This window comes from Tamandua tetradactyla, chromosome 12, assembly GCF_023851605.1.
Source record: "Tamandua tetradactyla isolate mTamTet1 chromosome 12, mTamTet1.pri, whole genome shotgun sequence".
Taxonomy (NCBI): domain Eukaryota; kingdom Metazoa; phylum Chordata; class Mammalia; order Pilosa; family Myrmecophagidae; genus Tamandua; species Tamandua tetradactyla.
The window spans coordinates 45,536,867-45,560,185 of NC_135338.1; the positions used below are offsets into that span (position 1 = coordinate 45,536,867).

At 38.5% G+C, this 23,319-nt stretch overlaps 1 protein-coding gene across 5 annotated transcripts in view; it reads left to right on the forward strand.

Moving 5' to 3' along the window:
- FLRT2 (fibronectin leucine rich transmembrane protein 2) overlaps positions 1 to 23,319 on the forward strand; it is a 101,919-nt gene that overhangs the window by 26,836 nt on the left and 51,764 nt on the right. Inside the window, exons 1-4 of one of the 5 annotated variants that reach the window (XM_077123242.1) lie at positions 234 to 292; positions 2,292 to 2,434; positions 7,040 to 7,211; positions 8,222 to 8,299. The exons of 2 other annotated variants lie outside the window; for them this stretch is intronic. The gene's annotated coding sequence lies outside the window, so the exon portion shown is untranslated. Of the gene's footprint in view, positions 1 to 233; positions 293 to 2,291; positions 7,212 to 8,221; positions 8,300 to 23,319 lie in introns of those variants that run through there. 2 more of the 5 variants (XM_077123239.1, XM_077123241.1) reach the window with 2 other exon arrangements.

Consider the following 23,319-nt stretch of genomic DNA (forward strand, 5'->3'; position numbering starts at 1 on the left):
CTGAATAAATCTGCTTGCATTGCTTCTTTCCTAAGTTTCTGTTATAAATATGAAGCATTATGAGTAGGGTACTTTGTACCTGATCTTCAGAAAAGAGTCAGACTAGGTAATGTCTGTACATAGACCCAGGGAGAGTACAGGCATACCTCTTTTTATTGTGTTTTACTTTATTGTGCTTCACAGACGTTGTGTTTTGTTTTTTTTTTTTTTTTTTTTTTTTTACAAATTGAAGATTTGTGTCAAACCACCATCAGGCAAGTCTATCAGAGACCCTTCCCAGGAACTAAAGCAGGTAAAGAACGTTCATGGAAGAACAACTCATTTGATGTTGTTCTAATAAATCCTCCCTATATTCTGTTTCACCCTTGGAAAAGAATATATATATATATATATGTATTATATGTATGTGTGTATGTGTATGTGTTTTTGTGTATAATTATATATATATATATATGATTTAATTGTGGTTTTGTCAAATGTGACATTGTCATTTTTAAATGGAAAGAGAGGCGAAAGATTTTTTTTTTTGCCCCATGAGTAAGATGCAAGTTTGTGAGGACATTTGCATTTTCAACCTGCACCGTTTACTGCTGCTTTAAGAATAAATTTAAAATACTGTAAATAAAAAAGAATAAACGGGGAATACAAACTGGTCGGGGCAGGGGGGAAGCAAAATAATGGAAGTCCATGGGTCCGAGCAGGTGCTTAGCTGATTTAAAATGAAAAGTAAAGCAGTGGCTGATGTTCCTGGATAAATGTCAATATGCATTATTAAATGAAACAGTGGTAAAATATAGACTGTCAGACGCATTTTCCTTCTAGAGACAGGGAGAGAATTGAAATGCACTTTCAAAGAGAAGTCTCTTTCAGTGTTTCTTCAGTCATTTTCTGTTTGAAGCTTTAATTACAGTGCTCCTTGCTTCCTAATGCTTTCGGTTTAAAATCACATCACAAAAGAGAGGGGGAAGCTGCAATTGCTCAGATCAAGAGCAGCCATAGCAGCTTTGAGGTGTTTTTCACTGGGGAGTTTCCCCTACATGATTCCTTTCTAGATCAGCATTTTGTTTAGGGGATGCTTTTGTGTTAAGCATATTGGATACACTGTTTCTGAGAAATTGCTGTGTGATTCTGCTATTGTGGCAGCAGACATTAACCTTTGGGAAATAATGTGGTTATTTGCAGAGCCTTCCCTGGACTGGGTAATGTATACAGGGTAATGAGTACAGGGTGGCTGTTGGCTCCTTAAGGATTTAGGATCCTCAGCAAAGAAACCCTTGTGCGTAAAATATATTTATAGGGACCGATGGATACACATATAAGCCTGTGCATGTACAGATATGGACACATGCATATATATACATGCATGCACTCATATATAGCTGTCATAGTTATTTTTGATGGATAATGCATTATTCCATCCAACATGTATATTTTGAGTATGCACCCAGCTTCTGGTCTGACAGGGTGCAGAGAACTCAGCCTCTGTTCTCCGGTTGTTCATGGTCTGGTGGTGGACAGAAGTGGAAGCAAGTATACTGAGCTGTGTTGGTGGTGGTGGTATGTGCACAGAGGGGTGGAGGTGGAGTACAAGTGGGGCTCTTTTACCCTCTGTGACTCGGGGAAGAATCCAGGAGGAGGTGAACCTTGAGCTGATTCTTGATGGAGGGATAGGAATAAGTGAAGCAGATAAGCAGAAAAAGTTTACCAGGATCACCTTGGTGCTAACTTTGGGGGCTAAATTTACACTAAACTGAGAGTGAAAAATCTTTCATTTCCAAACCTTAGATGTTCTTTGGATGCAATATACTCACTCTCCAGGAAAAAGGAAGTCAGAAAGCTGAAGCATAATTGCTCCTAGTAAAAATTGTATGTGTAAACAGATAAATAGATATACAGATACAGAGACACACATGTACATACACACGCTCATATGCTCACACATACACACACATGTATATACTTGCTTTTTATAAAGCCTTTTGATTTTTTTCCCTCATATAGCTTAGTATGTTAAGTTAATAGGATCATTATTTTTCAGATAAGGAAACAGAGGCCCCGAGAGGTAGTGTCACTTGTGCGGGATCACATGGCTGTTTCCCTTCAGAGGTGTTTTTGGAATTCACTGTCCTGTCTTGAGGTTGGGCCTGAGGCTAGAGGTTAGATCTCTGGCCATGGAGTCCCACCCTGGCCCGGGCAGGCCATCACTCACCCTGTGTGTCTGATAGGTGAGGTTTGTTTTTTTTTTTTTGCATGGGCAGGCATCTGATGGGTGAGGTTTTTATCTGTCTCAGGAAATGCATTGAGGATGAGCAAAGACTTCCTGGAAGCTCTGTGCAGGACCTCTCACTCCCACTCCTGGAATTTAAACAGATTTTTTAGTGCAGCTTCCTCATTTCTGCACTTTAAAGTGTTCCTGCCAGCTATGACTTCAGAGGTCAGTAGAGCTATTTATATATTTAATTTTTTTTCTGGTCTAAAATGTGGATTATATTTGTATTGGTGAAACATTTTTGTTTTCCTCATTTCAACTATGGGTGGGAAAGTGAGCATAGCAATTAACTGAAAGTAAGTCTAGAATCAGGAAGCATCGAGGTGAAAAACATTTTACTCTGTAAGATTTAGAAATGTTATCATGCAAAAAAGGACTTACTTAGTATGTAGAACCCATGCTATGTGAGAAGGCATTTCTAACAGTTAAAAAAAAAAGGTTGATAGAAAAAAATTTAAAGGTGCTGTTAAAAGCTGTATAGTACATCCATAAGATTTGGGCTCTGTGATGTTTGTGGGAAATCAAAAATACGTATAGGAAGAATGTTCTTTCCTCCCCTATTTTTCTACAATTTTATTTTCTTGACTAAGAAAAAACGGAGAAGTGCAATTACTCCGTTACTTTAATTACTCTCCTAATTATAATGATAACCTTGTCACATTATCATAATTCTCCAGACAGAAAAATGCAAGCTCCAAAATTGCACTGATATTTGATAATTTTACCTTGCTAATGGCTCACTGTCAGCACATGGAATGCTACATTTTTTTTTCCCATTGCTTTTCCGTTGCACGGTAGGTATTTCATTTTCTCAGAAAATGATAATACCTTCTGTACAACACGTTTGTGTTTTACCGCCCCATGATTTGAATACAGCTTTTTAACATCTCACTGTTTCAGAAGCTATCTTCTGAGCAGTATGTAATTCTCTTTGGCTGTTTGATGGTAATAGGAGCCCTGTGTGTATCTGGAGAGAGGAGAGCAAGGCCTGGAGTGGGAAAGTAGCTATTTTTCAAGGTATCTTACAATCTCAGTTTATGATGCTGTAAAACGTTACCGTGCATGTTCTGTGAGATTATATCCACTGGAAATTTGTCAGCCATTGTCAACACACTGGAAGGAGTAGAACATGTATTGTTCTTGTCAATTTAATTTTATTCTACATTTCTTTGCCCTCATTTTCAGTAAGACTGACATCCAGGGACACTTGCTTAATGGTGCCACCTGTTAGATTATGAATTATACAGAATGATCCCTGAAAATATACTAGAACACTCACAGAACCCTCCCAGGTAGATGGCAAAGCCTCCTGATACATAGTTCCTGCCTGCGAGGAAATACTCTCCCCATTGTGACAGCAGATACTGTTGACGACTAGTAAAGTTGCAGAATTGCTGCCTGGTTTGCAGTGTGAGATAAAATAGAGGTACGCCAGCGCCTTCGCAAATAGAAGGAAAAGTTGCTCTTATTTTAGAATATATGATAATGGATCCTTGAAAAATCAGTGTAATAGACATCCGCAGTTGATGGCAAAATTATGAAATAGTTTTTGTGAATGTGGATGAGGTTGTCTTTGCATTGTGTTGTTGTTGCTTGACTTTAGTGCCACTAAAATTCCAGATGCCCCCATCCTCAGTTCTGTGTGGTATTTCTGTCACCATATTCCTATTCTGTCCTCAAGCTCTCTCACCTGCAAAACTGTTTCCAAGATAAATTGGAGGCTCAGTCTCACCAAAGCATGTATGACTGACACCAATGCTAAATGTTACGTTGCTGAAAGTTTTTACATTTTGCAACCAGTAGTAAAGCCTAGGATTAAATGCAAGTAGTTACTGAAATGGAAGATTTCTCCAGCTCCTGAACAACTGGAGAAAAGTGATTACAGGAGGGAGCTGGTGAGAGAAAGGGGTGTGGTGGTCTGAAAGCTTAACACATACCTGGTCAACTTCTTTAGCCCATAGAACTCCCTTAGGTTTCCCCAAAGACAGATTGCTTTCACACAGACAAAAACTTTTGCAATTCAAATCGAAAGGACTCGGGATGTTATCTAAATTTAAAATATTTACTTATGTGATCCCAGAATGTACCATGGAAGCAGTGTGATGGCAGTTAGCATTAAGAAGACCCAAGTTTGAATCCATACTCGGCTGGTTTGTGCCTGATGTTCTGGAAACTCAGTCTCCTCCTCTATAAAGGGAACTTAATAATGCCAAGTCATGGGTTCATTCTGAGGATCAGATGAGATGATGTAAGTGTCAGCAAGAGTAGATAGGTGTATCATTGTCAGCTACTTGGTGCTGGTATCCAATTCTTCCTTACCCCACCATTTTTTTTTTTTCTTTTACACTCCAGAACTCACTGAACTCTAACTTCATAAGTGCCTTAGAGACAATGATGCTTGTGGGCATCAATTATTTCCCCATTCTTTTGGTCACTCTCCAGGCAACAACAGTTCAATTACAGGAATGAATGCCATCATATGATTATATCATGTTCTTCAAAATGAAATCTATTGATGCTTAGACAGTATAAACAACATGGAACATAATTGGGCAGAATGACCCAGGGGAAATAGCCCAATGAAATTAAGCAAAGGAAATTTATACCATGAGGAAAAATCAATGGATTGTATTAGAACCCTGCAAGAGACAAAGCACTCGAGTCCCATGGTCCCAGAGGCAATTGGGAAGCTATGTGGATTCGGCTCTCCTTTTCCATGATGGTTTCCACAGTGTTAAATATAAAGATGAAAACTAAATAAATGTGCGTTTTAAATCTGGTTTTTTTTTTTACAAGTTAGACATCCAGCATCATTACAGAAGACTTATTAAATATGCATTATCATGATTATGCCAGGTTATATCCAAAAGGTTACCCCTGTCAACCAGTATCAAACAGCCAGGACTAATTAGTGAGTTTGGAATGGAACCAAACTCCAAGTCTACACTGGTCAACAAATGCCAGATGCATTGAAACTGCCTTCCCCGCTTTTATGAGTGACACGTTTCAGATTCTCTGGTGTCTTCAAATCCCAGTACTTCATGTAATCTCGAGAAAGAAAAACAACTGGATAGGATGGACTTCTCTGTCAAAAAAATGTGAAGTGTTGTATCCATTGCCTCTTTGGCAGAGAACACAGAAGTGTCTGGACTTGTGCAGAAATATCTGGACTTTGTGCAACACTCAGTGAATGATAGTTGAATGTAAATCTCAGTGAAGATACTAGAGTTCAATGGAGGTGTTGTTTGACACATGTTTTACTAAACAAAGTCTGTTTTTCCTGTTGCTTGACACACTCAGTAACCAATTTCTGAGACACTGGGGTTTCAAAGAAAGATTTTATTACTATGCACATAGTAGGAGAGCAGATGGCCTATTGGCCCCAAATATGTCTCCCCAAATTGTGGTAAATCTGACAGTTTTATTAGAGAAAAAAATGGGCAGTGTTTAGGATAATGAGCACAGTTGCTGCAGGTGATGTAATTAAAGGTGATCTAATTATTGAATATGGGCAGATAGGTTACATGCTTAGTCACAGAATAATGTAAGAAGATGGTAAAATGGGGTATAGGTGACTTGTAGGTTAAACTCTAAGCTGCTGTGCATGTCAGGTGGGCCCACCTTGGTTAGATCCAGTCTCGGTCATCAAGATAACTTTAGACTTGGGGTGGGTTAGTTCTGGGTTGACCCAAGACCCTTTATTTAATAAACGCTAGGGGCCGTCTTTAGTGATTACAAGACTCTAAAGTTGAAAAACTGGATACAAAGGAAGGTTAGTCACAAAGTTCTTACTATCACAGGGACAGAAGATAAAGGATATGCAATCATTATCAGAGATCAAGGAAGCTGGATTATAATTTAGAGATTTCAGGTATTTCCCTCTGTCTACTTCCATATATCAGAAAGTAAAAAGGAATATCTATATAATGATTCAGCAATAAAAATCATCCCTTAAATCCTAAATTCTCAGTTAACACATGTAAAATCCTAGAATGAAAAGTCCCTTGCAATATTGTCCCACATTTGGGATTTGAATGAGGAGCTAGCAAGTCAAGGCATTGATCCTACTTCCCATATGGTATGATCTGACCAAGGAAGGCAGGGGTGAGGGGTGGAGGTGGGGGCGGGGTGTTCACTCTTCAGTGGCTCTGTTTTCATGGCAGAAGACCAAAGTAACACTGGACTGTCTACCCCTCTAAGCCTGTGCATGGGAAACATTGAGGTCAAGTATCATTTTTCCCCATATCTCATGAATTGATTTGGCGAGTAACTATGTATTACTTGAATTGGAAGGATAGATTTAGAAGCTTTAGCAATTTTTAACCTATGCAGTAAATAAAAGGAACGTCAAAAGGAACACTGGTTTTCTTTATTTTGGTACAAATGGATTTTCTTATAGAACTGGAGAGTAATCAAAAATTAAATACAGAAAACCACCACTGGCAACCTGGGTTAGAAATATGTTTAGGTAATTAAGCTCCTTAAGTCATTACATCTCCACTGGGCCGACCAAGACCATTCCAAATGTATGTAAGGAGGATCTACTTTAAGATAATTTCACTTTGGCAGGAAGGACTAGTTTTCTGAGTGTGCCATCAGTCTCTCAAATAACACTAAAAGAAAGTATTTGAAAGTAAAATTCTGTCATTCATACTGTTTTCTAAGTCTTTTATAGTCATCAGTAACCCCATTACATGAAAAGATTACTATACCTATCATGATTGAAACAAATGATATGTAATTTAATGTAATAGTTTCTAAACTTTACAGCTCTCCATCCTCTCTGCAAATCAGCTTCTCCACTTGTATGATGGGAATTCTAATGGTGCTGATGGAGTTTTTGGAGTGATCAGATGTGAGACTATATCTAAAAGTGATTTGCAAAGTGTAAAGAACTATTCCTGGCAAGTCCTACTGGTGAATATTATTCTAATTCTATAAGGTAGGCCATACATTGAGCCATGTTTTATGTGCCTTGTCTTGTCATATCTTAAGTTTGTTTCATGATACAAGATTTAAATTTATTTCCTTCTGTTTCAATAAATTTCTCTCTCATATTTCCTGTATAGTCATGAATTAGTTCTCAAGTGCAATCCTGGCCTTGTCAAAAAGCAGCTAATTCAATTTTATAATTCAGTAGAATGTTTTGGATTTTAAAATATCACTTCCTCTATATTAATGAAAATTCAAGCAATTGGTGGGTTTCACCTAATTTATAGGTTATTAGAAGTGAAGGCACAGAATGTTTGCTGATCATTTCATGGTAAAATTGCAATACGATGTTTATGTGTGATCCCTGATTTTATCCTGGACTCTCTCTTATTTCTGTGACAGTAAAATGCAAGTGGCAGAGAATTACGTACTCTGCCGTTCTTAGGTACAGGATTTATACGATACTGTATAGACCAGTCAAGTCATATAAATGCTTAAGTCTTATTTTTTAAGTAGCCTTCCATTTCTCTCATCTCCATTCCTTTCAGGGATCTTAGGAAAGGAAAGTGAATGCCTCACTTTAAAAACTGTTTTGTTTGTTTTTTTTCTGGATGAGGATAATGATGGACTTCCTGACCAAATGGCTCCAGTTCATATAATTTGGAGTGTCTTATATTGTCTTTGCACAAGAGGGGTGATATTCATAATAACCTCAGTATGTATAGAGTCATAAAAATAACTTTCGTCATGATGGCACTTGTGTGTTGTTAGTTTTCTCATAAGAAATCTGTCACACTCATTTTAATTTAAAATGTGGATGTAAGAGAAATGTATTCTGCAGTTGTTATTTTAATGGGCTGGGTGTAAAAATAATGACCTTGACGTCGCAATTCAGAGTATTATGCAGCATCTGGAACTCTATTACAATTAATCATATTAATGGAAAATTACCGTCTCTCCATTAAACACTTATTTAGTGACTACATTTATTTGTTTTGATTTTTTTTCAATGTATTTTAGGATCCAAACACTTGGAGTTCTACTGAGAAGTATATTCTTGAGAATTCTTCTGCTCAGGTTATTGTTTGTAAAATACAGGTTGGTAGCTTAAAAAAAAGTTGCTATTTTGGGTTATCGTGCTTTTAAGATGCTTAGAAATAATATAAAAGACTCTTAGATTGAAAAAACTCCTGCAAGTCATGAGAGGAAAATGCGCTTGATGTGACACTGATGTATTTGTACCGAATGAATCCAGGGGGCCTTTGAAAGGTTTAGAACCTGTAATGGAAATTATTATAAAATGCTTCTCAACAAGACTTATCTTAAGGGAGAAAAGGCATTGTTTGCTAGTCCTTCAAATACAAACTTCACTATTTAGGAAATTATTCTACTAGAGGACTGTCTTAGTTTGGGAGGGCTGCTATAACAAATACCACTTACCAGTTGGCTTAAACAACAGGCATTTATTTCCTCACAGTTTTGGAAGTTAAACTTTCTTTTTGGACCTTTTTAGAAGTCCAACATCAAGGTATTGGCTGGGTTGTGCTTTTCTGTAGTCTGAAGCATTCTGATGGTGGTTTGCCAGCAATCCATAACTCAGTCTCTGCTGTGTCACATGGCCATCTGTCTCCTTTTCCTATGTTCAGATTTCCTCTGCTTTTAAGGACTGTAGTCATATTGGATTACAGCTCACCCTGATTCAGTTTGGTCTCAACTAACAACATCTTCACATCTTTAAAAATCCTATTTAAAAATGAGATCATATCCGCAGGACTGGCGGGTTAGGACTTGAATGTGTCTACATGTCTCTATGGATGAATAAACAAAATGCACCACCTTTGTAAGATGCCCTGCCATTATCAGAATGTGAATGATGTGTCTTCCACCCTCTGCCAAACCTAGGCAAGACTGACTGAAAAATGACAAATTTAGGGAATTTTGCAAATGCTGAAATGCTACTATGCAACAATAGTTTTCTTATGAAATCCTAGTGATTCATATATTGGAGACTGGAGGACAAAGTTGAATATTCTAGATAGAGATCCACTTTCCTGTTGGTACCTGGCCTAATTCACTCTGGTGAAGGCCTTAAGGAATGTACATGAGCCTGTAATAGTAAGTGTCCAGATGTGTTAGGTGGGATTAAAAAAAAATCCAAATTTTATGGCCTGAGGTACCCTCATGAGCCACCCATGCATGAGTCAGGGAAAATGATATTTGCTAGATGATTGTTGAGTCTCATTGTAGAGACTTGCAAGGAAGAGTTTAATTGAGAAAACTTTGCAGTGAACTATTCCATTTAGGACTGCAATTAGAGTCTGTTCCACCTTAGAGAAACCAAGACAATCTTGACTTTTTAGTCCATAATACAACTCTTGGTAAACTTTCAAGTCATCCTGGAGTAACAGTCTTCTTTCAAGGGCCATTTGTCACACCCGTGATTGTGTATGTTTGTAAGATAGAGTGTATGTGTGTGCAAGATGGAAATGTCTGCTGCTGTTTTGTGTTTAGTATTGTTTAGTAGATGTTCCGAATATGTATGTAGAATACACAGGGTTTATATTCCTGGCCTAGTTGCAAGGACAGAAAATGTCACCTCGTGGTTGAAAAATAGTCTCTGTATTGGGCACTATCAAATCTTTGGCATGAAATAAAAGAACATATCCTTTCTATGTATCAGCATCTCTGGAATGAAACAGGCATAAATATTTTTCAGTTATGTCATTTGTGAGTTAACTATGATGAAAACCATCATCATCTGCCAGATGATATTAATACTGTTTGAAAGTTCAGAACTTTCAAACAGTATTAATATTTGTGTTGTGACTACAAAGTAATGAAACTGGTTTCCATAGGTCATGCAAAATTTCTGTTGGTTCAACCAGTGTTCTTGAAAATTGGAGGTTATAACTGCTGTTAAGACCTATTTAAGTGAAAAAAATTTGTTGATGCCTGTGCTCAGTAATAATTTTTTAAAAGGGCTGAGGTTGGGGGAGGGAAAGACAAACACATGCAAATTGAGAGCAGAGTAGTAGAGTTATACTTTTATCAAAGCCATCCCTGATCAGCTGACTCTTGCCATCTTCCCAGGCCCCATGTGGACACCTGGTCAGTATCTCTAACACTGGTGTCCCTATACCTGACACCGTGTCTGCACTTAGTACTCAGAGATGTTTGGAATCTGAGCTTTCTTCTGTATGGTCCCCCTTCTTCTCTTAGACTGAGATGGAGTTTTCCAGAAAGACAAATATTGTCTGAATGTGTGTGGTGTCTTTGTACTCTTGGCATAAGAAGTGACTAAGAGTATGGATTCTGGAGCTGGCCTTCTTGTTCAGATCTCAGCTCTGCCACTTACAGATTTAGGAGCTTGGGCAGCTAATTATAGTTCCTATTTATAGGGTTGTCATGACGATTGAATTAGTTAATATCTGTAGAGTACATAGAACACGACCTGGCACAGAATAAGTGACTTACAAGTGACTTATTTTTCTATAGTGATATCTGGGAACATTTAGCTTGCTTCACTCACCATATGGAATGTTGGCAGGTGAATTACAGAAGACCTGCAGGGTACCACCAGGCTGTCTTACCCCTTATTTGGGTATTAGCTATCACTGTTCTCTTTGAGGTGGGGTCCTTGAAAATTTGCTTCTTCCTGTTGCCTCAGGGGCTAAATAAAGAGGAAGTGGTGAAAGGACTGTAGGTACTGCCTCTGCTCAAAGAACCTTCTGACTTGCAGGAGGGAGGGTGCTGGTGGAAGAATGCGGGCCTTTGGGTCAGAGCACATGGCTTTGATCCAGTTCTGCCCTAGGCAAGTGACTCCATTTCTCACCTAATGTGGAGAATATTTCTGCCCTGCTTGGACAATCGAAAGTGTTATTGAAAGCCTAATTATAAACACAAGAAGCATGTATGAGATGTTAGTACCAAGATGGTGCTGATTGCTAGATATGTTTCAGAATGAATTTAATTTTCCTTCCATTATATCATGCAGATGGGGATTCTTATTTAAAAATCTACTCACATGCAGAAAGCTTGAAGCAGCTCTGGACCAAATGGCAGAGGAGATGGTGTTTTGGCTACACACCCTGTTTATCCACCTTTCACTCTTCTTCTCTGTTTCCATGAAATTCCCCATAAAGCCAGCATCTAGATCCTGCCCAAGTGTGGCTGTTCTCTCCTCCGATTTCCCTTTCTCTTTTCAGAAATTTGGATTTTTGAACCCAGTTTCATCATCTGTGAAATGAAGAAACTGTTATTGAGTTCAGAGTTTAGGAAATGTGGTATGGAAAGTATCTTGCACCGTGCCTGGCATATATTATATTAGCTGCTTCCCCCTGCCTCTCCTTCATTCCATCTCGCCTTTTCCCTGTTCTCCATTCTCTTAAGGATTGGCAGGTCAGCCGATATTTTTTAGACATTAGAAATTTAGAAATTCAAACTATAATACCAATTAATCAGGAAACCCATTCCTGGTAAATAGCAGTGTTTTAATAGCACTTCCCTAGCAACTTCGACCCTTCAGTAAAAGGAACTAGATAATGATTAATCTTTCAGTCACTGTAAAAAACTAATGAGGGCTATGTGGGGGAAGAGGAGAGTACTTTAATCACTAGAGGTGATTGCCATATTGCCTTTACCCTCCAAACTTGGATTGCCCCTAGGGAGAAAAGAGGAAGTGCGTCTGCCCAAAGAAGCCCTGTCATTACCCCACGCCCTTGGCAGCTGAACAGCTATTGTTAAGGTTACCACTGCCAATCCAGGTTTTCTTTTTTCATCCTGGGTTGGAGTCAAAGGGAAATTTGAGCTCCTCTGGCTCCCGCAGCTGGCCAGGAAATCATATAGGAGCAAAGCAAGGAGACAGAACCCAACATGGAGTCCTTTGCCATTGACTTTTAAAACACTGGGGCAGGAACAGCCCCAGTGAGCAACAAGGAGTCATTCTATGCAGCAGACACCAAACTGGTTGCATTCAGCAGGGCCCTTAGAGATAAGCGTTAGAGACAGAACTATTAGGAATGAAGACATTGCAAGTGTGCTTTAGAGTTCTAGTAAAAGACTGCAGTCACAGGAAGGAATGTGTTTTAAGAATTTCAGATGGGATTTTTTGGTTTTGTTTTGTCCCTGAGCCCTTGGTTACCACTGTCAGTTTAGGTTTTATCAAAGCTACTTAAAAAAAAATACATTATTCTTGCTAATGGGCTATAAGACAATCACAGACTGTTAAACCTCCTAAAATGTTAGTAAGGCTTTTTTTTTTTTTTTCTGTGGTTTTGGTGGGATTCTGCATTAGCCATAAAAATGATCACAACACTGTCATTACCAAGCTGTTTTCTTTTAAAAGTTTTGGCTAGATTGAATTTGAGGATTAAATGTGACGGTGAGTCTCAGTGGTATTTGTTAAGATGTTGGTATGTCCATTCCATCTACTACGGTATTCTTTATAACAGCCCTTCTCTAAATGGGCATATCATCTTTCAATCTTAAGCAAAAATCAAGAATAGAAAGTGACAGACTTTCACACCAAATAAGACTGTGTCTACACTTTCCCGGTCTCTAGCTTCTGGTATTGACAGCCATCACCCATGAAAGTAGAGTTGTCGTTTTGACACATAAATTATACTTTGGCTCTTCTGAGGATAGTCTCTTGTTCCTTTGCCAAGTTTTGCATTGATAATTGAAGGTGAAGGGCTCAGGTTTCTGTATGTTTCAAATTCCGACAACAGAATAGAATAAATGAGAAGGTATTTGTAAAGGATGCAATAGCAGTTATGAAAATTGAACATGGAAGAATTCAACTCCTTTTTCATTTTAGGCATTAGAATTCATAGTTGTACTTCCTTATTGCAACCTGAACATGGTATTGGCAGCAGATAGATTAATTTACGTTTAGAGATGAATTATTTTTTAGAACACCACATAAATGTGCTTTAATTTGTACACTTAATGAAGGAGCAAAGAGTGAAATGTGTGATTTTAAAGCATTCTTTGCGTTTGTGTTTTCCCTTAAATTCTCATTTCTTTGAAAGCTCTTTGAAAAGCTCTGTTAGCATAATATATTCCATTATACTCTTCTACACTGAGTTAAGAGTTTAGGTTTTAAAGCATTTGCTGCTTCAAGTGTCTATAAAACTTATCACTTAAGACTGCGTCTGCTTATGGGTTCTAGTGGTATTGTGTTTGGGTGATAGTATATCTGTGCCCTGGTGACAATCTAAAGACTTGGAACCCAGGTATTTTCTTCATCTATTTTTCTCAAGATTGAAATGGTTTAAAATGGATATACTTTACGTCATCCTAGGATGCTATCTGCTAATGTGTTTCTGTAGAAGAGTCCATCACTCTAACAATCATCATGATGCTATCTTAGCGTCTGCTCTAGCATCTCCATATTCTAGAATTTCTTGCAAAATGGAAATTAAAACGTTATTACATAATAGTTTCCGAAGCTTTAATAAGCTGTAACATAAGTCTGTGGATGGGGGAGATATTGAATTATTATGTGGCCAAATAGTGCAAGAAAAGACATTTTCATTTAACAGTCATAATTGACAATTTTTTAGAAAGAATATAACCCAGTGGATGGAGTGATTGATGTGGGCATAAGAAAGGATAAATAGTTTGTCTAATTTTTGGTTTCTCCCTTTCTCCTGGCATACCCAAAAGCTATAACAAAGATTGATTCCAAGAAAGAGAAACAAATGTAATCATAATTTGTCCATTATTGAATTATATCCTTGACTTTCTTACCGTGGTGGGGTGGGAGGAATCATAGCAAGGTGGACTGGATTGGGTTGGCCCTAGGACACAGCAATAGGGGATTCTTTCTCTGGCTCCTTGTGCATTTGATGTCTGAAGAACACAGTGTCTTCTTTCCTTAACACGTGTCTCGTGATTCATCTTGCCAAAGCTCTTAAAGGCTCCTGTTTCCTATGACAGCATCATAAACCATGTGTCAAGAGACACAGTTGTTTAATAATCCATGAAATAGAAATATGTGTGTGTATGTGTGTGTTTTTGCATTTGGGAGGAATAGTGCAGGGTCACCCAGATTTTGATTTTCATATAATCTAAAACTGATTTTATCTATGTTATTCTGGGTATTTTGACAGATCCTTAAGGATGATCACTGTTGTTATCTAACAGTTATGCTTATCTAAATCCTACAACCTCTTTTAAGGCCAGTCTCAAGTGGCTTATTTTCCATGAAGAATTCCCAAACTCCTTTACCTGAAGGCAGTTCCCTTTTCCTCTGAGTTCATAGGCATTATTAGTTATACGACTTCCCTGGCTGTTCATCAGAACCTGACATTTGTCCTTTCGAGTTGTCCTTTTCTGTTGTTATTGTGCTGTATTTTCATTAACTTCTCAAGGAGGTATGTGTTATCTCTTCAACCAAGGCACTGGGAAAGGAGGCAATGTATTTATAACTTTATATATTATCTACACCAATTAATCCATCCCGTGATTGTTATTATGCAGATACTGATTTTAATTAAATTATTTAATAAATAATTGCTTATATGACAATTATATGAGGCAGTAGATTTCTATAGTCTTTCATAGCTGTCCTCTCTTGCACATAGCTAGGCAACATAGTAAGTTCACACCTAAATACTGGCAAATACTTGGTGACTAACTCATTAAGCCAAACAGAAATGCATGTTTTTCCTTCTCATTCTCATTCTTCCCAGTTAGTGAGCACATTCCATGCTTCATGCCTTGTGGTAGGTATTCACAATGATTAACTTATTTAAACCTCACTGTAGCGCTTTGAGTTGGCTGCTGCTCTTTACCTTTTACAGATGAAGAAGGGACTCAGAGGGTTTGAGTAACCCATCCAAGATTACATGGCCAAAGCCACGCTTGGATTTGAATGCAGGTCTGAGTAACTCTCAAAAGTCTTTTTATCATTACTTTTTACTATATTGAATTCCTGTTGCATATTCATCCATGCTGTGGTTTAAACTTTCCAGTTCTTGGGTTTTTTTTGGTGCATGGTCCTGAAATTGAGCCCGGCGTTCCCGCATGGAAGGTGGGCATTCTAACCACTAAACTGCTCATGCACCCTCTTGATGATTTTTATCACAGATTAATCGCAGTTTTACTTGGCTGAGTCATCATTTTGGACGTTTGGAACGTCATAGTTAGTTAGCAACCCTAAATTGTAAGAGCCTCCGTAAGAGGGTCATTCTTAGTAATTGTAAATGGGAGAGGTGGGTGGGAAGATATTTTAAATGGCTAGAACATCACAGAAAAGAAATTCAACCAGTGGAAGAAGGAAACACTCCTACTTTGAAAACATGCGCGCGCACGCACACACACACACACACACACACACACACACACACACACTACCGCATATATCCTTTCAAGCAGGAAAATAATTTTTATTTTAAGTAAAGTGCAATTGGGTTTTTCTTCATTTGCTTTTAATGTTGTGTTAGCATTTATTGATAAAATGAAGAAGTAGTTTACATCTTTTGAGGTAATTTCTGATTTAGATGTGGGTTTATCTCCTTGTAGCATTGCGGTTACATACTTATTTCATAGAGAAGGAGTTTTGTACTTTAGCTAAGGGTAGAAAAATGTCTCTGCTCCTACAGTTGAGTGTGCCAACACTTTCAGCTGTTCAAGAAACAGGATGTTAAAGGAAACATTTGGAAATGACAGCATGGGGTGGGTTCTGGCATTGAGTGTCACAGTTCTATTCTTGTTGGGCTCCTAGATTGCTAGTTCAGGGGCAGGGATTTTCCCTCAGCGTCCTCATCTGTGTAATGAAAAAGGGGTCCAACTCAATCGGTTGAGTATTTTCTCAACCGATATTTGGGTTTCTCTTACCGCCTTTTGACATTCTCAAGTCAACGTTGTCTTAAAATTGAAAATTTCTCAACTATTTTCACGGCCTAACGGAGTGCTTTGAGCCGTTGGGGGATCTGGCTTCTTGTTTTTTTTGTTTCTTTTAATTAGTCGGGGTTAAAGCATTGGTTCTCAAATGGATGTGCATCAGAACCCATCTGGGAGCTGGTAAACATGTAGACCCACAAGAGACCTAATCTCAGGCGGAAGGTCTCAGGAATCTGTTTAAAAGAGCTTTCCAGGAAGGAGTGAACAGACATGATTAGGACCACAGAGTTGCAGCATATCCCGCTCAGAAACACCTTATTGTCTCATGAGTATTTGACTGACCTGTTATTAGGATTGCCAGATTTAGTAAGTAAATATGCAAGATATCCAGTTAAATTGAATTTCTGATGAACAGGCATTTTTTTTTTTTTTTTTTTTTAGTATTCATATGTCCTATGCAATATTTTCATCTAATTTTATTTGGCAACCCTTCATATTATGAAAAGACAAGCCAGTCTCTCATTTCTGTCACCCCTCTCTGGCATGGAGTCTGAAACAATCCCCAGAGAATAAAAGGTTTCAGGGATCCTTTGCTGCTGCCCGTTGGTATACATTGAGTCCTTTGAGAACCGTTGTATTAGGGAGAAATTCGGAGTTGCCATTTTTATTCTTTCATTTGTTTCCTTCCCATTTTGTTGTATGTAACACCCCAACACTCACTTTTATTCTTTAAATAAATTGTTTTATTTTTAAACAGCACAGAATTGTTTAGCTGCATGGCTCCTATTAAGCCGTCACTTCATGTGGAATTTTGTTCCAGCTTTCCCTGATGTTGGTACAACCACCTTCTCCTAAATTATGAAACTTCATTTTGAAGTGAGGTTTATAAGGTATCTAAGACCTCTGCATTGGCCCATTTGTTGTCTTCTCAAATAGTTATACTTCCAAATGGAATATTTTCCATTGTAGTTGAATTCCGTCTCTCTAATCTCCCTTGTAGAAAAAAAAACATACCTAGGACATGCTAGGCAACTAAAGAAACAAAGGGCATTGGCCGTTGTTTGAGAACAAACCAGGTCAGCTTCACCAAAACTAGGACTGGTTTCCACTTAAATGGATCTTTAGGTACCACCTGCCTTTACTATACAGACTGACTCATCAGAAAAGAACCTGTGGCTATTAGATAAACAACTGCTTTCCCTTTCGTTTTCATTTAATAAGTTATCATATGTGATTTTCTCTGCACTTGCTCCGTGAATATGACAGATTACTAGCCAAAACCCCATAATAGGTGGTCGTGATTGACAAGGATAAGGATTATTTTATTATCAACAGACTGAAGGTTATTTATTCTTGGTCCTTGCTCCCGGGGTTTTAGCCTCTCACTAAAATTATGAATCTTAGGCCTAGATTGCCCAATAAATCCCATATACCTAAAGCAGGTCCACTGTTTCATTGCAGGTAAGTGTTGGACGTATTTGTCTGGTGCTTCTGAGTTCTTTTGGGAGACGTGGGGGTAGGAGATGGGGACGGTGCGCTGGAACCCCATTCTCCACTTTCTTGAGCTGATGAGCTTTGATTAATCCTTATTTAAATATTTCTTCAAACTCAAAAATATTTCCCTGTACCTCTCTCTCTCCTTCAAAGCATTGTTTTAGCAGCTCAAAAAAGAAAAGATAAGTGTACCTAAATGTATTTGTCTTTCTAGTAAGAACATGTAGTAAGATGATTTGGACCTGGGGAAATAGAATAGCTTTCTGCATTGGGATGGGCAATTCAGCCTCCTGATGCTGAACCCTTGCAAAGAGTAGCTAAAGGGAGTGATTTAAGAGGAACCATTTGGATCCCCTGAAGCCTTAAACCAACGTTTTATTGCAGCACTTAAAGAAAAGTCTCACTCTGGGCTGTACTTCTTCCATAAGCGGAATGGGTTAATAATTTAGGAATGTGTAGGAGCACTTTAAAAGCTGGTTGTAAGAGGTGTGGAGAAGCAGTGTTTAGAGTGATAGGATGAAGAGAGAATGGACCTGGTTAATTCCCTGCCCTGCCAGTCCCCTTCTAGCCATAATACTATTGTCAAAAGCTCCTTCATTTCTAAGTGTCAAATTGTTCATCTGTAAAGCAATGATAATACTTCCTACTTGGCTGGGCTATTGAGAAGATTAAAGCAAGTAATAAATGTTAAGTGCTAGCAAAATGCCTGGGAGGGGTGCAGCTTTAAGGAGTTCAGTAAACCTTAATTCCCTCTTCCCTTTAAAATTGGACTTATGAGGGCATATTGTAGAATTGGAAAAGGTGCTTATTCCACTAACAATTTAAAAAATTATTCAAGGACTTGTTTCGTTATATGCTGCATTTCCTTTGATTAATGACTTACTGTTGATTTTGCCAGTGACCAGACATGAGGTAAAATAATCCTCCTTAGCTCAGGACCTGTGCTCCATTTGGAATTTTGTCAGAGGCAGCCTCAGAAACTCATGACCAAATCTCTTGACCAAATCGGCAGTTAATCGGGTTTCCTTCAGATTTGGTGCTATTTTAGTTGTATGTGTTTTCTTAATTTTCTTTTGAGACAAGTGCTGTGGATTTTCATCACCATGGTTGTCTTCTGATGGCCTCAAGGTATTTGGCTGTTTTTTTTTTCTCTATTTGTGTATTTTGGTATAGACAGAGATGTTATAATTTATTTAAAATTATTTGCTCTCTCCAAAGAATAGACAAAATGCCTTAAAAAGTTCTAAAACACTACCATTGTTTTGTGTTTGGTGCTTGCAAACTCGGAACTTAACATGTTATGAAAAACTTTCAACAACTTTTCTTCCTTTGAAAAATAATCAGCATATTGCTCGTCTCTAATATTTTTGCAAGGAGGTCTCAATACAGGTGTTTCAATGGCTGGAAATCTAATTCAATGGCAGTACAGACTGGTTGTCCCTTTTGGGGTGAGTTAACAGCCATTTTGCTTTGTGTTTGCAAACTCATTTCAGATTTGCAGCTCCCCATATTAAAACTAATTGTTTGCTTGCTGGTGGATGTATTTTATTTCATGGGGGAAACGGCTTTGTAGACATACCTTGAATGTATTCCAGATGTATCTCCCAGAGCATTGACATATTGTGGTCAAAGGGGAGCAGAAATTCTGATAGCAGATCCAAATCCTTGACAAGAAATTCCCCAAATGCACAGATGTTTTGTATTTCTGTTGAGAGAAAATGGAAAGCCAGTTCTGCCCACATGTACTCTTGATATTAACTGTTGTTATTGCTGTGTTGCTCTAAATATAGTTCAGGACATTTGTCAGCGAACTGTGAAGCTCTTGTTAAAAATAAAATGGAAATTCAAATCTTAAAATAAATGAAGAGCAATTTGTGATGCAGTGCTGCTTGCATTTTTCTTTTTGGGTTGGCGAATCTCAGTCCCACGAATTTCGGGGTGGGTGACTCCATTTAAATACTAATTCAGAGTCGATTGAATCTTCTATGTCTGGTGGTTACTTTTGCTGTTGGTGTAGAAAACTACAAAGCTGAATCGATTTTTTTTTAAATGCATTTTTATATTTTGTCAATATGTTTAAAAATGGAGGAGAGGAAGTGAAGTGATTCATTTAAAATGATGTATGAATCCATTTTCTTTTGTGATACTGTTGTAAAACTTCTGTTGGCATTGGAGAAAGTTGAGCACATACATGAAGGGGCCCAGGATTGGTGTCTTTCAAAGGAGATGCCTTGGTTCTAATGCACTCCCTGCAGCTGTACTCTCTTTCAGGATTCTGCTTTCTAGGTAATACACTCACTTTCAGTCTGTTTGTTGGCCTTCTAGGACCATGCCTTGCATTCAGTTTGTTTGTTCTATGCTCCTACTGTCAATTGGACTTGAGTGAGTGGCTCAGCACATGGCATGGCACGCACTGTCCTTAGAGGGTTTATCAAACAAGGTGAAGAGGCGAGGGTGTCATATATTTATGTTATCTCCAGAGCCACTTTTTTTGTGGTCATCTGCATGCAAAAGGGACAGTGTTTTGTTTGATGTTTTAAAAAATACATTGCCACAGTTATTTTTTCCTTCCAGTTCTACGGGTAGTCATTCAGACAGCTGCTAATCTACTGCAGCAGCTTTTATGACTTGTCCCAGAACAAAAATCACAGGCACGATGTATTAACAAGGCAGTGTAAAGGCATATTGCAAACATTATTATCAGATGAGAACATCTTTATATGTCTATAATCATTTTGAGTAATAATTGCAGCAGTAACAGTGATAACCGGTGGATGATAAACCAAGAATGGATGGCTAAGTGGCTGTCCCGATGAAATCATCTGGTAAATCAGAGGCAAGGCAGAGGGAGAGAGGTGTAGGCCTGACTCCAGGGCAGATCCAATCCCTGATGGGAGCAAAGAAAATAGATGCCCTGACGGTGTGGGGAGAAAGGGGATTGAGAAATGTAACAACCTATTTTAAGGAACTTTTTGGTTCTTTCAACATATTTCGTTTCTGTGGAATGCTTAAGGGGCCTACTTTTGCAAAAGCAGTTTTACTTCATGTTATCAAAATGCAAGATGTCACAACTTTATTGAAGGGTGAAACATTGCTACCTGGTTGTGGTAGGATTAAACTGAGTCTAATGGACTTCTGAATGGCAGTCCCTGCTCCTCAAAACTCAATGGAACTCAAAAAACCTGGAAGCATCTGGCCCCTGTGGGAAATAACTGAGCTGTAGAAACACATCCCTCTCAGTTAGAGCTTTGTACCTCCTAATCTGCCACACCAGCCTTGATAGAAATCAGATTTTGGAAAACACTTTGAATTCTTCTTTTGAGATGACTGGTATTTATTGGGACTCTCCACGCCTCTTCTACCCACTTCTTTGAAATGGGACATCCTTCCAGCTGGCCCTGTGGATCTCATACACCTCTTACTCCCCTATTCCTAGAGCTGTTTTTGAAATCACTAGGGCCTGGGGGAGTAAGAAGCTGCAGGGGAAGAGCGGGGGCCAGCTGAAATCCATGCTGGTCAGTGGGATTACGAAATTCTCCTGGTCTTCATTTGTTTTTAAATTTTTATTTTGAAACGTGTGCATTTTCTTGGCTAAAATAAAGATATATAATTTGTCCGGTTTCACATTCTATACCAAGCTTCTTGGGATCCAGCTGTAGGGAACACTTCCAAGCCAGCCTGTTTACGTGGAATTTACTTCTGTGACAAGCAGCCACCGTAAAAGCCGTGAGTGCCAGGATTTGGAAATCCATTCATTTTACATTTTAGGCTTTGATTATTTGGGGGTGGGAAGTTTCAGAGAATTGAAAAATGAATTCTGATGTTCTCTCTTTCCTGGTAGCTCACTTTCCAGCTACAAGGAGCAAACTACTTTACCTCTTAGAACCTTGGGTCTCCTTATCTAAAGAATGGAAATAAAACTCTTTACTCAGAGTTCTTTTGAATATAAAGGGGTTTGGTATTTATAAGCACTTTATACAGACTCTGGTTCATAGGAATTGCTTTGTCATTATCAGGACTATATTTATGATATGGCAGATTTCTCCTGCATATGCATCCGGTCCAGAGGGCAAAATTGACAGAGTCCCCTTTAGAAGCAACTCTACAGGAATAATAATGGATTCTGTTTTGTGACTATCTACATCAAGAAGTCTAATTGTAAGATGGGGGTGAGGGGAATCCTTCCATGCATAGGGTATTGGAATATCCTAAAACAGGTATTTATGGAAAGGGGAAACATTGCTTATTTGTAGACCTGTCCTTGAGCATTCACTGCGTTATGATTTAGGTTGTCTCAGTTCGGTCACTCAGATTTGCATCTTGTCCTTCTATCTGTTTTTAGTTGTTTGGATTTCTCCCAAAGTATTGGTGGCTGAAATTCTTTTGGACTCAGAGCTGCCTTTTTTACATAAACTCTGGATTGGAATCAATAGGATGTCAAGATGCCAGGCACATTCAGCCTAATAGCAGGTGGGTGGTTGCTGGACAGTGAGCCTGATTTGCCAGACAGTAGCAAATTTAGGCCAGAATTAATGAACCAGAGAAGGTACCGTTGGTGTTGCACAGGGTTTTTGCAGCGTTTTCAGAATTAGTTTTGCTTTTCTTCCCAATGGAATCACGTTTGCAAAAGAAATATGTCTTTTGCACATGTGTGTATGTGCACATACCTGTGCGCTTTATTATGTTGAGCCAATTTATTCAGAAAATAATAGTCACATATGCTTTAAGAATCTGGTTCATAAACCTAAATAGAGCTTAGTGTAAGTGAACAGTTTGTCTCAGTCTGTTCAATCTTCAAGGAGAAGAAAATTTTCAGAAGCAGAGTGCATCACTGTAGCCTTAGTTTACACTTATTAGGACAATTCCCATTAAATTAAAGGTCAGGAAACAGCTAATAAGCAAAAGAAGGTGGACAGGTGGGGTGGTAGGTAAGGGAAAGGGATTCAGAGCCAAGTAGCACTGAGTTTGAATCTTACTTCTGCTGCTGAAAAGATGTTTGACATTGAGGAAACTGACTTGCCTTTTTACTTTATTTGCCTCAAAATCTTTAACTTGTAAATCAGGGATTAAGAAAAAGAAAGCCCTAACTCCCAGGGTCCTTTTAAAGATGAAATATGGAAATGAATGCAAAGCACCTGCTGTAGATCACAGGTACTCCATAAAGGACAGCTTTCTAGCATATCAGTTAGAGATAGAGGGCCATAGCCGGCGTTCTGGTCTCTTCCCTGTTGATACTTTAGTTGGTCGTTTCATTTTCCATATTCTCTACCTTGCAACAGGTTTTCTCTTGTTTCAGCTTTTAATCCCACATAAAACTTGACTCTGAAACTCATGCCTTCTAATTTTTGACCACAAATGGCCTTTCAATTCCTGCTGCCTCTTGCAGCAGTAGAATGATAAGAAAACATGCTGATCTTCATTTGGGCAGAGGATGAATAAAATGGAAATGAGGCTTTTGCAAACTAACTTTCCATTTGTTTGGAGATGGTCTGGAGGCAGCAGCACTTGAGTATTTCAGAATTCTAGAACAGAACAAGCAGTGCTCTGAATGACACGGATGTGTCTTCTCCTGTTCATTTCAGATGCGACTTACCCCTGGAGGATACCTGCCTCTGTAGTAATATGGTCTTGTGTTTGTGGTGTGTGTTCCACTTCATAGAACATATAGTGGTTGTTCTTTTTCCCTAGGTTCAAAGGCTGAGTTGTGTTGGGCATTCATAGTCACAAAGGTATATTGCATAGGAGATTGATTCCAGGATGAAAATGTCCATTTTCTT